This window comes from Caretta caretta, chromosome 6, assembly GCF_965140235.1.
Source record: "Caretta caretta isolate rCarCar2 chromosome 6, rCarCar1.hap1, whole genome shotgun sequence".
Taxonomy (NCBI): Eukaryota; Metazoa; Chordata; order Testudines; family Cheloniidae; genus Caretta; species Caretta caretta.
The window spans coordinates 62,527,951-62,542,984 of NC_134211.1; the positions used below are offsets into that span (position 1 = coordinate 62,527,951).

A 15,034-nucleotide genomic window follows, 5' to 3' on the forward strand; every position below is an offset into this window, starting at 1 on the left:
TGATCCCAGGGGTGCGAGCTCACAGTACTGATGAGGGTACGAGTGATCAACTACAGGCGTTCCTGTTGCTGGGTTTGCTGATGGCCTGACCATTTTTAAGACTTCAACAGATGTTTCTGTTTAGAAACTATTGGCATCTTTATGGACTGTTTTTTCCATTCTTCCCTCTCCCCCTGTGTCCCAGCAGCAATGAATTATGTAAGACTACATTCCAACCTTTTCCTTATTAATATTTCGGTAGACACATCCCTAAGAAGTGGATCCATGTTTTCCTCTCATACTTCTGAGGGCATGGACATTTTCTTGCATGTGTGTGCATGCACATTCACCCAGAGACTGTTAAAACACATACACACGTGCTCTCTCACATCCTCACAAGTTTATTTGCTTCTTTAATTCATTCAAAACTCCAGAAAGCAGACACTAAACATGTCCCATGGATAGTTTCAAGTTTTCCCTTGGTCTTCATATTGCAGTCCTACTTGCTATGCTCTGTGCATAGTCCCTACACCAAGGAGCTAAGTTCTGTCTGCATTTGTATCTTCGCACAACTGACTACACTGCTGGTGCTTAACAAATAGCAATAAATAATAATAAGCAATGGAAATAGATGTAGCAGTTGCTGTTTCTGTTTGCAGCCAGACTTGCAACTGCACTAATAAACGTGATCCCAGGTTTAGTGATTTAGCTGACAGTTATTAAAAAATAAATCATTCAGACAATTGTGTGTGGGCTACATGCACTAAACCAGTTTATTTGCATTCTTGATAAGGTAATCCCAAAAAGTACACTGTGTAATGTGTACAGGCCAAACTGGTGCTGTCTGGTTATACTTAACCAGTTTACATTTTTCTGAAAAACTTAAAATCTGGCAATTGGTTGGATTAAATTTTGAAAAAGATTATGTAAGTAGTGTGTGCAGAGCCATATGCAAAACATTTTACCTGTTGATTCATGAATTGGACGCATTTTCCTCTTCAGGAAACTTGGGGCGGCACAACCATTTTTCATACTCACTATTTGTCTATCATCTCCTCCTCCTCCTTTCCCTTTTTTATAAATCTGATTTAAGCCTTCAGTTTTTTAAATTTACTTCAGGTAACTAACTAAGATTGCTGGAGGCGTGCCTACTCTGCTATGTTTAGATTTCCCTCTCGATTTGAACATACCAGGATTTTTTGATCTGGGATTTTGGACTGGCCCAGTTTAAAGACATTGCAGACACTGAGAGCAGAAGCAGATCCAAGCATTACCATAGTCTAAGGGAGTTTTTGCACTGAGCTCATCTGTGAGGATTGAATCTGTGACCTTTGATACAAAAAGTGGCCTCTACTAATTAAGCTAAAGAATCATAGAATCATAGAATATCAGGGTTGGAAGAGACCTCAGGAGGTCATCTAGTCCAACCCCCTGCTCAAATCAGGACCAATCCCCAACTAAATCATCCCAGCCAGGGCTTTGTCAAGCCTGACCTTAAAAACCTCAAAGGAAGGAGATTCTACCACCTCCCTAGGTAACGCATTCCAGTGCTTCACCACCCTTCTAGTGAAAAAGTTTTTCCTAATATCCAAGCTAAACCTCCCCCACTGCAACTTGAGACCATTACTCCTTGTTCTGTCATCTGCTACCACTGAGAACAGTCTAGATCCATCCTCTTTGGAACCCCCTTTCAGGTAGTTGAAAGCAGCTATCAAATCCCCCCTCATTCTTCTCTTCTGCAGACTAAACAATCCCAGTTCCCTCAGCCTCTCCTCATAAGTCATGTGTTCCAGACCCCTAATCATTTTTGTTGCCCTTCGCTGGACTCTCTCCAGTTTATCCACATCCTTCTTGTAGTGTGGGGCCCAAAACTGGACACAGTACTCCAGATGAGACCTCACCAGTGTCGAATAGAGGGGAACGATCACGTCCCTCGATTTGCTGGCAATGCCCCTACTTATACAGCCCAAAATGCCGTTAGCCTTCTTGGCAACAAGGGCACACTGTTGACTTATATCCAGCTTCTCGTCCACTGTAACCCCTAGGTCCTTTTCTGCAGAACTGCTGCCTAGCCATTCGGTCCCTAGTCTGTAGCAGTGCATGGGATTCTTCCGTCCTAAGTGCAGGACTCTGCACTTGTCCTTGTTGAACCTCATCAGATTTCTTTTGGCCCAATCCTCTAATTTGTCTAGGTCCCTCTGTATCCTATCCCTACCCTCCAGCATATCTAGCACTCCTCCCAGTTTAGTGTCATCTGCAGACTTGCTGAGGGTGCAGTCCACTCCATCCTCCAGATCATTAATGAAGATATTGAACAAAACCGGCCCCAGGACCGACCCTTGGGACACTCCGCTTGATACCAGCTGCCAACTAGACATGGAGCCATTGATCACTACCCGTTGAGCCTGACGATCTAGCCAGTTTTCTATCCACCTTATAGTCCATTCATCCAGCCCATACTTCTTTAACTTGCTGGCGAGACCGTGTCAAAAACTTTGCTAAAGTCAAGGAATAACACGTCCAGTGGTTTCCCCTCATCCACAGAGCCAGTTATCGCATCATAGAAGGCAATTAGATTAGTCAGGCATGACCTGCCCTTGGTGAATCCATGCTGACTGTTCCTGATCACTTTCCTCTCCTCTAAATGCTTCAGAATTGATTCCTGAAGGACCTGCTCAATGATTTTTCCAGGGACTGAGGTGAGGCTGACTGGCCTGTAGTCCCCGGATCCTCCTCCTTCCCTTTTTTAAAGATGGGCACTACATTAGCCTTTTTCCAGTCATCCAGGACCTCCCCCGATCGCCATGAGTTTTCAAAGATAATGGCCAATGGCTCTGCAATCACATCCACCAACTCCTTTAGCACTCTCGGATGCAGTGCATCCGGCACCATGGACTTTGATTTAGTTGGGGATTGGTCCTGCTTTGAGCAGGGGGTTGGACTAGATGACCTTCTGAGGTCCCTTCCAACCCTGATATTCTATGATTTGTGCTCATCCAGCTTTTCTAAATGGTCCCTGTCAAGGTTCCTCCCCCACTCTGAACTCTAGGGTACAGATGTGGGGACCTGCATGAAAAACCTCCTAAGCTTATCTTTACCAGCTTAGGTCAAAACTTCCCCAAGGTACAAAATATTCCACCCTTTGTCCTTGGATTGGCCGCTACCAACACCAAACTAATACTGGTTACTGGGGAAGAGCTGTTTGGACGCGTCTTTCCCCCCAAAATACTTCCCAAAACCTTGTACCCCACTTCCTGGACAAAGTTTGGTAAAAAGCCTCACCAATTTGCCTAGGTGACTACAGACCCAGACCCTTGGATCTTAAGAACAACGAACAATCCTCCCAACACTTGCACCCCCCCTTTCCTGGGAAATGTTGGATAAAAAGCCTCACCAATTTGCATAGGTGACCACAGACCCAAACCTTTGGATCTGAGAACAATGAAAAAGCATTCAGTTTTCTTACAAGAAGACTTTTAATAAAAATAGAAGTAAATAGAAATAAAGAAATCCCCCCTGTAAAATCAGGATGGTAGATACCTTACAGGGTAGTTAGATTCAAAAACATAGAGAACCCCTCTAGGCAAAACCTTAAGTTACAAAAAAGATACACAGACAGAAATAGTTATTCTATTCAGCACAGTTCTTTTCTCAGCCATTTAAAGAAATCATAATCTAACACGTACCTAGCTAGATTACTTACTAAAAGTTCTAATACTCCATTCTTGGTCTTATCCCCAGCAAAGACAGAATATAGACAGACACACAGACCCTTCGTTTCTCTCCCTCCTCCCAGCTTTTGAAAGTATCTTGTCTCCTCATTGGTCATTTTGGTCAGGTGCCAGCGAGGTTACCTTTAGCTTCTTAACCCTTTACAGGTGAGAGGAGCTTTTCCCTGGCCAGGAGGGATTTCAAAGGGGTTTACCCTTCCCTTTATATTTATGACAGTCCCAAACCACTTCTTTCTCCACAGAGGGCTGGTCACCTCCTCCCCATGCTGTGCTGCCCAGTGCAGTAGTCTGGGAGCTTACCTTGTTCATGAAGACAGAGGCAAAAGGAGTGACTTCATTACTGGGTAGCTACAGTAGGCTCTTACTTTCCCTGTGGACTATCTGGTAGAAAAGGACGTGATGCTCTTAGCCAGTTTGTTAACTGGGGGTGGGGGGGTTGGTTCAGGCCCTTCTGTAGTTATTGCAGGTTTGTAAATTATTGCAGGTTTGTAAATCCTCCTTGTATCCTTTTGCTACAGAAGTACATTTTAAGAAATGTAATTTGTTGTCCATCACTGTGAATGTGAATATGAATATCTTGTCCTAATTGAATAGGGTTCAATATTTCCAGCTATGTTTGAAATGAGCTTTTTGGCTTTTTAATTTTTTTGTGAATCTGCTGTAGCTGAAAGGTGCTGAATGGACAGCCTTGGGGGCTAACATCTTCCATGTATCTATATTGTAGGTACAGCTCAGGCAGCAATTGAGCAAAACCCCAGACCCCTCACATTACCTTACCAATGTGCCTCAGCCCTGACCTGAAGGGATCACTGCTAGAGTAGAAAACTGAGTCCATAGTCCATTTATTTCTTGGCCTCTCAACTGAGACTGCCCAACAAGGGAACCAGTAGCAATGATGGTTTTAATGATGTGGCCTCGTACAGCTGGTGAAAAGATTCTAGCAGTTAGAGTCTTCTGCCTGTGAAGAGTTTCAGAGTAACAGCCGTGTTAGTCTGTATTCGCAAAAAGAAAAGGAGTACTTGTGGCACCTTAGAGACTAACCAATTTATTTGAGCATGAGCTTTCGTGACGAAAGCCTCACCAAAGCTTTCGTCACGAAAGCTCATGCTCAAATAAATTGGTTAGTCTCTAAGGTGCCACAAGTACTCCTTTTCTTTTTGCCTGTGAAGAGTTAGAGCATGGCATTGGCAGTGCAAGCATTCCTTATGCTATCCTGCTTTTAGGCCTTTTTAAAGTCCATCTCTACCCATAAAGAAGATAGAGACACAGTGGGGAATATCTTTTATTAGACCAACTTCTGTCCTTTTATTAGACACAGAAAGCTTGTCTCTCTCACCAACAGAAGTTGGTCCAATAAAGATATTCCCTCACCCACCTTGTCTCTCTAATATCCTGGGACCAACAGGGCTACAACACTGAAAACATAAAGAAGATAGTCTATGATATATTCTACTTTTAAGATGGACCAAATTCATACGCTAGCATGAGGTGGGTACAACTGTCATTGAAGTCAGTGAAGTAGCCCACTGACACCTACCTTCTCCTAGGAGTGGGTCTTTTTCTGGACAGAATTGAGAAATTTCTCAGTAGGCTAGGATGGGTGACGCTTCCTTTGTCACTGCCTGTGCTGTACCTGGTCTGTTGACAGAGGGCTCTAGTTTCATAGTTCATAGGCAAGCACCTTTCACCAATAATGTATTCACTTAAAAACTTTGTACAATAGACGGTTTGGTTCGGCTTTGCATTTTTTAACTCTTATCCAGTAGATAAGCTATTACTGTTTGAGTGGTTATTCTCTACACTTTTAATGGGGAATACCACTGGAACTGGTAATATTTTTCTTACTGATACAAAGGAAAAAAATGTTGTAACTGTACCCACATGCTTCACAGAGCTTGATGTTTTATTAACACCTTAGAAATATCAGTGGTACAAATCCTAACCACAACATGTTTTTGTTATTACCATTATTTTTAGGAAATAGTATTTTACAAATAGTCATACAGCAAGCTAGTGGAGAGCTAGGATTAGAACTCAGGAATTCCTGGCTCCCAGTCCTGTTCTTACTCCACTATTCCACACTGTTTTCTGCTTTTCCTATGGAGAGTTAACTTCACTTCAGGTTCTAGCAGAAGATGCCAAGTTATGAGCCTTTATCCAAGAACAAAGATCTGAAAAAACACCAAATGGAGCACATAAACAGACTTGCCAAGGAACTTGATACTCTCTTTTCCCAGAGATCTCGGTGCTGAAGGTCTGCTCAGACCTCTCCCCGTTAAAAATCAACTCTCCCAGCTACCTGGACCTGTGGCTCACTGGCTGAAGGCTTTTGGCAAGCCCTGTTTTGTATGGTTGTATGGCTGATGATGCATTTTTACAGGTTTATTATATTTCCCCATATTCTGAGAACTGATCATTCCACTGTCAACAGACAAATCTCTTTGCCCAATGAACAATTTTCCTTTAGCAACTCAGTGCTCCCATACTATAGGGAGCTGTAAAAAACAGTGTTTACACTTTCTGCGATTATAAGAACATTAACATATAAACAGAGGGGAGATTTAAACAGGCTAAAACAACCCCAGCCTGGCCTGTTGGGAAGGGGTGACAAGCTGCTTTTTCAGAGTGCTCACCAAGGATGTCAACTTTTCTGTAGGTTTATTGCACGAATGAAAGGCTTAAGGGGATGGAAAGCTTTTGTCTGACAAAAGGAGGATCCATCAGGCTTAGAAATGGACTGAATGATGTCTTGCCTATAGAGAGTTCCCTATGAGCATGTTGCGGGGGGGAGGGCAAAGGCAGGGGGTATTCCATTAGAAATCACTGGTGAGACCTTGGAAAGAATTCTCATACAATACTAGATCTGCCCAAGTGCTAAGAATGTGATTATTGCACATGGAACAAGCATGTGGCCTTAGGAAAAGAAGTACAAAATAACCTTGGTTTTGTGTAGTATCATTAATACACACTGCATCTCGAATGCTTTACAGTAAAATAATAAAGAAAATCATTTACCTCTCCTATCTTACCTATATATGCTATCCATCCACCCATCGTATTTCAAAGGTGCGCATCACCAGTGAGCAATAAGTACTAATATTGGGGTTACTACCAAATGACCCATCTTTCCTCTTATCATTAATGCAATTTCAAAACTGCGTGTGTTTTATTATAAATAAAATATTGAAAATAGAATAAACAATAGCACAAAAGAGAGAAATGAAGAGAACGAGGCAAGGGAGTTCTCACCACCAGGGGTGAGACTATGTGAAGTAACAGGCCGGAGATCAGTACCAGATGAAAAGGGGGAGAGGAGTAATGAGAGATGAGAGTAGGCTGGTGCAAATCTCTGTAGCATTTTAAAAACAAAGAGGGCAGTTCTGAAGTGGGTTATTCTGAAGTGAACGAAAGAAACCAATAGATGCAAAGTACTGTATTTTATACACTTTTTTTTTTGTTACCTTCCCTTATTTTGCTGAGGGATGAAACCCATCTTGTCCTGGTGCAGTGCCGTCATGTCATAGATCAATAGATAGCATAGCCTGAGCAAGCCGCTTGGTATTCCAATATGACCCTGATATTTCACAGGACACCTCCCAATTTTAACTGGTTTAAATATCAGCTAGTGCAGATGCCTTAAACCTCCCTTGGAGTCCTAAAGCAATTTCTCACCCACTAGACAAATGCAGGGCTCTCATAAATATCCTTCCAATGGGATAAAGAATTGGGACTCCTAAAATTTCAAGACTTCATTTAAAATTATACTACATTGAACAGGATGGCTCAGTACTAGCCACTGGGATATGGAGACTCTCATTTCTAGGTGTCAGTTTGAATCTGATCTAAGTTGACAGTCCCTCTTAAATTATCATCTGATGTTTGTTCTAGTAACCATGTGAAATGAGAGGGTTTTTGTAAGGGATGCGTGGAGGCTCTTATGAAGTCCCAAAGGACAGGTGTCAGAATTACCAAACCCCCCACCATAGCTGGTACAAATCACTACCTTAGTTGGCAGGCTGATCAGAGTGGGTCATGGACTGAATAGGCGATGGAGAGTTAACTCCCCACTCACTCCTAGAGGTGTGAGGCACAGAAACAGTGAGTGTGAAGAGAAACATGCCCTGCTGCTGTTTTTGCTGTACCCGTTCTGTGGGTAGAAGGTTTCAGGCTCCAGGGCTGTTGATCCATCATGTTGCATGAGCAAAAGCAGCCCATTTATTACAAGTAGGTTGGTAAATTATGGTGGAAGCCAGTACAGGGATAGAGTGGAGGCAAACTAAAGTGCTGAACTGGCCTTGGGACTGGATTTGGGTCCACCCGCTGTGCCTTCCCTCCACTGGGGGTTGATAAATATCCTCCTTCCCCCAGCCCCATTTTCCACTGCAAAGAGCAGAGACAAGGGGACCCTTTCATCTTGGCACAGCCTTCTGCTGATTAATGTGATGCAATGTTCCCATGTAGGCAGAGGCAGCAGTATGTCCACCGTGTAATTAGGAGCGAGATAATGAATGCTTTAGAGGCTATTCAAGCACTGCTGCCCGCCTCCCTGCAGAACGAGGCTCTTTCTCAGCAGTTAAGCCAAGTGGAAGGAAGGGCGGCAGAAATCTCATTGGCTCCCTGCTTAATTGTACTGGAAACCGGGGCCTCACACTACAGAAAAGAAGAGTAAGGGTTGGTAGGGGAGAGATGGCTAGTGGGTTTCCTCTAACATTACAGGACCAAAGTTTTGTTGTTATTTTTAATGTGTTTGACCTTGTGGCAGAAGAAGCTTTAAACATACACATCTTGGCTTTGTGTATGCGTGCCTTTTTTGTTTCAAATCATATGAGAAAGCCATCATTTAATAAGCATAAGACTTTGCCTTCTCAGTAACCCAGGGGCAAAGATGCTGCTGCTGCTGCTTCATGGCCTTTGAAATGTGGGAAACAAGCCAGAGACACAATAGGTTTATTCTTTATTGTGAGACTTTACAGTTACAGCACCATTGTCTAGTTAATAGTTGCAAAAAGGACACTCCCCTTCTCCTGACCCCTATGCACACACAGGGAAAACAACCCATTGGTTCTAAACACTGCTACCCAAACTTCCCCAGATTCATATGAGAATCAAATGAGAAAGAAGCTGAAAGTTTGCCTGATCAGCTTGAAGCCAGTGAATCCATCCTTTTTATTAGAAATTAAGCTTACTCCCCATATGGTTTCCTAGATTATTTCTGATGTTTGCTAATGAAAAATCATTTTAAACTTCATAACTGAACACACAGCAGGCTAAATTCAGCTAAATGCAGTCAGATGTTAGCAGGTATAACTCCCAGAAGAACCAAATTCACTGGTAATATAAATGTGGTGTAAATTTGATAGTGGGTGTAAATTAGTCAGAATACAGCTTTGAACTAGATGGTAAAGTGAAGAAATTTGCAATGATTTGGTATTGTCGGTGTGCAAACTGAGTGCAACTTTCGCAGCAAGGGGCCAATGGAGGATTGGGAATAAAATAAAGCAATGCTCACACATGTTCAGATTTATGCCTGATCCACCCCAACAATCTCTAGAGTAAAATTCAAGACTAGTATAAATAGGTACATTCCCATTAGCTTCAGTGATAAAATTGATCCCCACAGAATACCAAAATGGGGTAAGGCACACTTTATTTTGCACACACCCTGGTGCCAAATGGATGCAAGTTACATTACTACATCACTTGCTCTCATTTTTAATCAACCCAATATGTAACTGAAACCACCATTCACGGCTGGTTTTCACCCAGTTATCTGATAGTGGAAGCTCCCTGTGTAATTTTCAGGCTTTTCTTGCATATATAGAGCCAAAGGAAGAGACGGAATTGGATATGTAACATGATGATGCAGTTATGACAAGATCAGATTTTCCCCCCACCAGAAATGTATATTCATAACCACATACCACGTGCAACTGGAGTTAGTGGCAGGGAAGGCAGCTGTACAAAACAATCAAAACCACCATTCCGTTGCTATCTCCCGGAAATCCCACAGAGCTATCCAGTCGTACACAGACACACATTAACTGATATACTTGCACACACACTTGTTACACCTCATTTTGGTCACGCTGTACCAATGCACAAAATACCACTCACACATGCTCGCTATGGCACTCGGATTTCCTGGGCCTCTCACGTGTGCCCTTTATTTTTATTCTTTTTCTCTCTCTCTCTCATGCCTGAGATCCGGAGAGAAAAAGTTGAGGAGTGGATAGTGGAAATAAAGTCAAGATAGCCCTGTCCAAGCTGAGGGACGCACAGAAAGTAAATAACATAAAGGAGAAACACCAGAACCCCATTCCTAAAGCAGATTAAAATGGTTTCCAGAGTCTCCTCCTATTGATGAAGCTGGCTGGCAGGAAGTGATGCCACATGATGTAAGTGTTTCTTCCTCTAGAAGAAATACAGAATGTCCTCCAGAGAGTGTAAAGTCATTGATGGCATTGACTGTAGGTCTATAAACCATAGTATCTCTAAATATATCATAGGCAAACCTGCTGATGAAAAAACATTTGGTGATCTAACTGATGACTTCAAGTTTCATTCCTGTGCCAGTGAGCAGATTCTATCTGTGACTGATACTAAAAGAAATATGCACAAGAAAGAGCTAGACAAGAACCAGGATTAATTTGGTGTGTTGTAGAAGGCTGCAACGTATCCCTACGCTACAACTTACCTGATGATGAAAACAAACCTCACCAGATTCTTATTTGAAGAGCTACTTGTTCAGCATCTACCGTCCATCATCTGGAGGATTTCCAAGTGAGTAAGGCATTCATTTGCCACAAAGTTCCACTGATGTGACCTCTCTCAGGGCAACACACGAAGACACTGACACTTCTATAGTCACATAACTTTAATGGCATTTGCAATTTAGTTGTGTCTGCAAGAACACAGATGTTCTGTCCCTGCTAGTCACCGACTCCTCCCACACCCGTGTTTATTGTTCAAAACGCTGAGTAAAGTTGGTTACAGCCACGAAATGAAAATATATTCCCATGGAAACTGTCTTGCAGAAGCTGCCATGTGAAGCTCAGACATCTCTGCTGCCTTCCATGTCCTGACAGGATGAGATACTAGGTCAGATCTGCAGGTGTGGTGCAGTTTTTTTTAGTGAAACTGCCAGTATACTGTGGCTGCAAAACTGGTCCGAATTTCCTAGGGAGGATCGCTGCAGCACAAGTGTAATCCTGAGGATGCATAGAGTCAACATTGGGATTTATATGCCATATACTCTCTTTGCTGCCACCATCGCAAGGGAAAGGGAGGTTGGACTGGGCCACTTCTATGCTATACCAATCCCAGCCTACGTTTTCTGCCTCTTTTATGGCTCTTACAGGCCAGTGTAAATCAGAGCAGTCCTCAGGCTGCTCTAGGACAGCCTGGGGAGGAAGAGGTACTCAGAATAGCACCAGGATCAGAGCAGTGTAAGGGTGAGTTTTAATAACTACCTTTGAACACCACTTGGCCTGGTTCTTCACTGCCCTGTGCATCTTGGCATGCAAAGTGAGTTCAAATTGGGTGCAAAATGCTATCAGATCAGAATGGTAACAGTTTATACTCACTTTGCATTCACTATGCACAGGTGTAAATGAATACACAAGATGCAAGGCACTGGAGAAGCAGTCCCTTCCTCTGGCTTGTTCTCTGCAGGCCAGAATCTGACCTATCATATAGTGTTCTGGAGGGGCAAAGGGGCTATAAAGCTGTCTTACTCAACCATCTGTGGACTGCCCCAGTGTGGAGGAATCCCCAGGTGGCATGGAGCTAGCGTGGCTGGCTCTGTGCCACTCCCTTCCCTGCCCATAGCACAAGGGATAGAGCCAAGGAAAAGGGGCATAGCAAGAGTTCTGTTGCACTCCAGCAATCACCAGCAGCCAGAATGGCCTTTGGCACAACTCAGAGCAGCCCTCAGAGGGCTGTTAGTTGTGTCAGGCAAAGAAAACTCCCAAAATTATGTTAAACTAAAACTTCCCCAAAATCCCACCCACACAATATGTATTTGGTCAGCTACTCCTTCCCACCAGGAGTCACATAACACATTGGTTCCTTCCCTGCGGGGCTGGGGTCAGTTTTAAATGGGCATTCCAGGTGATGGGCATTTCACCATTTCCACTGGAATGTGATCTACAGTCTCATAGTATGGCAGATGAGGAGCTACTATGTAATAATCTAAGAATAGGGAGATATGATAATTTTATGAAGACTATGTGTAACCTTGTCAGTGAGGTAGTTACTGTATTACTGAGTTATTTAACTTTCCTGTGTGACTGTATTGGTTTATTTTAATAGAGGTGCTGTTGGAAAAACAAGCAGGAAAGCAACAGAGTGGCTCTAGATCAGTGGTCTCCAACCTTTTTCAACCCAAGATAACTTTTTAAATTTAAGTGCAAACCAGGATCTTCCCTGCCCCTTCCCCAAGGTCCCACCCTGCTCACTCCATCCCCACTCTCTCCGTCGCTCGCTCTCCCCCACCCTCACTCACTTTCACTGGGCTGGGGCAGGGAGTTGGGGTGCGGGAGGGGGTACAGGCTCTGGGCTGGGGCCAAGGGGTTTGGAGTGTGGGAGAGGCTCTGGGCTGAGCCTGGTGCAGGGAGTTGGGGTGCAGGAGAGGGTGAGGGGTGCAAGCTCTGGGAGGGAGTTTGGTTGCAGGAGGTGGCTCTGGTCTGGGGCAAGGTTTTGGGCTACAGAAGGGGATACAGGGTGCTGGCTCTGGGAGAGGGCTCAGGGCTGGGGCAGGGGGTTGGGGGTGTAGGAGGGGATTTGGGCTGCAGGCTCAGGGCTGGGGCAGGTGGTTGGGGTGCAGGAGGTGGTATGGGGTGCTGGCTCCAGGAGGGGGCTCAGGGCTAGGGCTTGGGTAGGATGTTGGAGTGTGGGAGGGGTGTGGACTTCCACTGGGCAGCACTGACCTCAGGTGGCTCCCAGTCAGTGTCGCAGCAGGGCTAAGGCAGGCTTCCTGCCTGTCCCAGCCCTGCACCGCTCCCTGCTCACAGGGATTTGCTGGCCGATTCCGGGAGCGGTGCGGGGCCAGGGCAGGCAGGGAATTGCCGGACTTTTAGCAACTGGAGATGGACTGTCAGAGGCTCCAGGATCAACCAGTCGATCGCGATCCACTGGTTGGTGACCACTGCTCTAGATGAGCAACCTCCCAACACTTGGGGGTCAGTTACAAGATAATGGCCTATTTCCAGGCTCCATCCCAAAGTTACAAAGCAGTTTTGCCAAGCTGAGAGCCTAGACATCAAAGGGACACTAAACAATTCAAAAGACCCTCTGGAAAGAGTGAGGGAATCGTGAATGTGCTATTCCTGGGCATGGAACACAGACACGTACCCTGCAGGATGTCTGAAAGCAACTCGGGCCTTCTCCAACTTCCAGGGACCAGTAAACCTTAGAGAAAGCAGGTTATTATTTTAAGGTCTGTTTTCTCTGGGATGTTTGAGTTTTAAATAAACAAATCTTTGCTTTAAGAAGGCTGTCTGGTGACTGGACACCACTTGTCATAGCTCCTGGAAGGGAAAGGACTAAAGGTACTGAACCTAGCTAGAACCTGCTGAGGTTATCACAGCTAGCTGCTGGGGACTGCAGCCAAGTCTTGTTCTAAAAGTGAGAGAATCACATAATTCCATCGCAAGAGAGGAAATATTTCAAGGCCTGAGACCTCAGAGGGGGTGCGTTCAAGTAGACCAGGAGGGGTCAGAGGTTCAGTAAGCGCAGTAACTGACACATAGATCCACTGTTCCCCAATAGCCTACATTTCCTTTCCTTAGTTTCATCGTTTACCCAAAGATATACCCCAGTGCCTTTGTTTTGCTAATGAAATGGCAGCACTCTTGGGATATCAACTTGTTGGAATTACCAGGGCATATTAAAAAAGAACAGCAAAAAGCATGTTCTTTATTATTGCAGTATAATGCCAGGCCCAGTGATGCTTCCAGAAGGCGAGAGAGAGAGCAGAGCATAACGTGTCCCCGACCTGTCCAGAGGGACATAACAGAAGAGGTTTTATTTTATTTGTTTATACAGTGACTCAGTCTGTAGTAACTGGGCTAAAGTCCACTTAGAAATAAAGAGAACAAAATGCCTCCTGTTAGTACTGGACATTTTCCTCTTAAGATATCACAGAAAGGATTTAAAAAAAAAAGAAAGAAAAGAAAAACTCCAGCAGGATACAGGAAGCCACAGGCTTATAGGAATGTAGCAGCACTTCGGAAAGGAAAACACAGCCTCAGACTTTCATCTGCAGATTTTTTTCTTCATTTTTCCTTAGCTTCTCTACAGCCCATTGTAGCTGAAAGCATTAGCAAGGCCAGATCTCCAAAGACTACAGGGCACCTAAACAGAGGGCAAGCACATGGGTGGGGGCAGATCACTGGATCCAGTGTTCCCCAGACAGAGAGGAAATACACTGGACTGTGCCAATCACTGGAGTTTAGCCTTCCAGGGGCTTCTGCAGAGAGAGAAATTGCACTGGTGTGGCTGTATCCCACAGCCACTTGATCCCATAGTCCTTTGTCAGATTGACAATCCTTCAATGGTCAGAATCCTGGATCCTAGAGAACCTGCTAGAGAGAATATATAGGGCATTGATTATTATTATTTTATTTTGCACATCTAATCACCTCCTTTATACAGGTATCTGAAAACACTATCTAAACATTAATTAAGCGACACTGTCCCCTGTGTGGTATCAAGAAGTGTCTGAAATGTTTGCAGTGAAAGTATTTGAACTGGGAGGGAGCATGGGGCTGCATTTTATTACAAATGCAAACTCTGTCTTAATATCAGTAAACTAAAATTTCATGAATTTTTTTTCAGATTTTTTTGAATGGAAATTGAGTAATTTTCAAGTGAAGGTGACTAGGCAGGAGAAGCATGCCAAAATGAAGTTCTGAATATGAAGATAACCATTTCACTGAATTTTGCAAACATACAAAATTGAAGGAGTTGGCAAGTGCCTCAGATGAAATGATGGCAAATTTCATGACTAATTTGTCACTCTTTTATACAGTTCTAGTTAGTAGTAGTATCCCCATTTTAGATTGGAGTAACCAGAGGTGATAAACTGTGAGGTGACTTGCCTAAGGCTACACAGCAAGTCTGTAGTTCAGTTGTTTGGTCAGAAGACTGTCAAAAATATTCCCAGTTAATTTATAGAAGTTTGAGACTTTTTTGTGTTCCAAATAACTCCTGAACAGCTTTCTTCACACCCTCATGACTTCGTTATGCTGCCTTCATTGGGGACCCCTACCTAACATTATTCAGTAGATTTCAATCTTTTACACTGACAAAAAAAAACAATCATT

The 15,034-nt window shown here is 43.8% G+C and overlaps 1 protein-coding gene and 1 long non-coding RNA gene across 8 annotated transcripts in view; one reads left to right on the forward strand and one right to left on the reverse strand.

Moving 5' to 3' along the window:
- Positions 1 to 15,034, forward strand: part of RAD51B (RAD51 paralog B) — a 788,206-nt gene that overhangs the window by 605,586 nt on the left and 167,586 nt on the right. The window lies entirely within an intron of this gene.
- Positions 10,356 to 15,034, reverse strand: part of LOC142072536 (uncharacterized) — a 170,319-nt gene continuing 165,640 nt past the window's right edge. The window contains exon 3 of one of the 2 annotated variants that reach the window (XR_012668945.1): positions 10,356 to 14,290. This is a non-coding gene — a long non-coding RNA (uncharacterized LOC142072536). Of the gene's footprint in view, positions 14,294 to 15,034 lie in introns of both variants that reach the window. The other variant, XR_012668946.1, reaches the window with a different exon arrangement.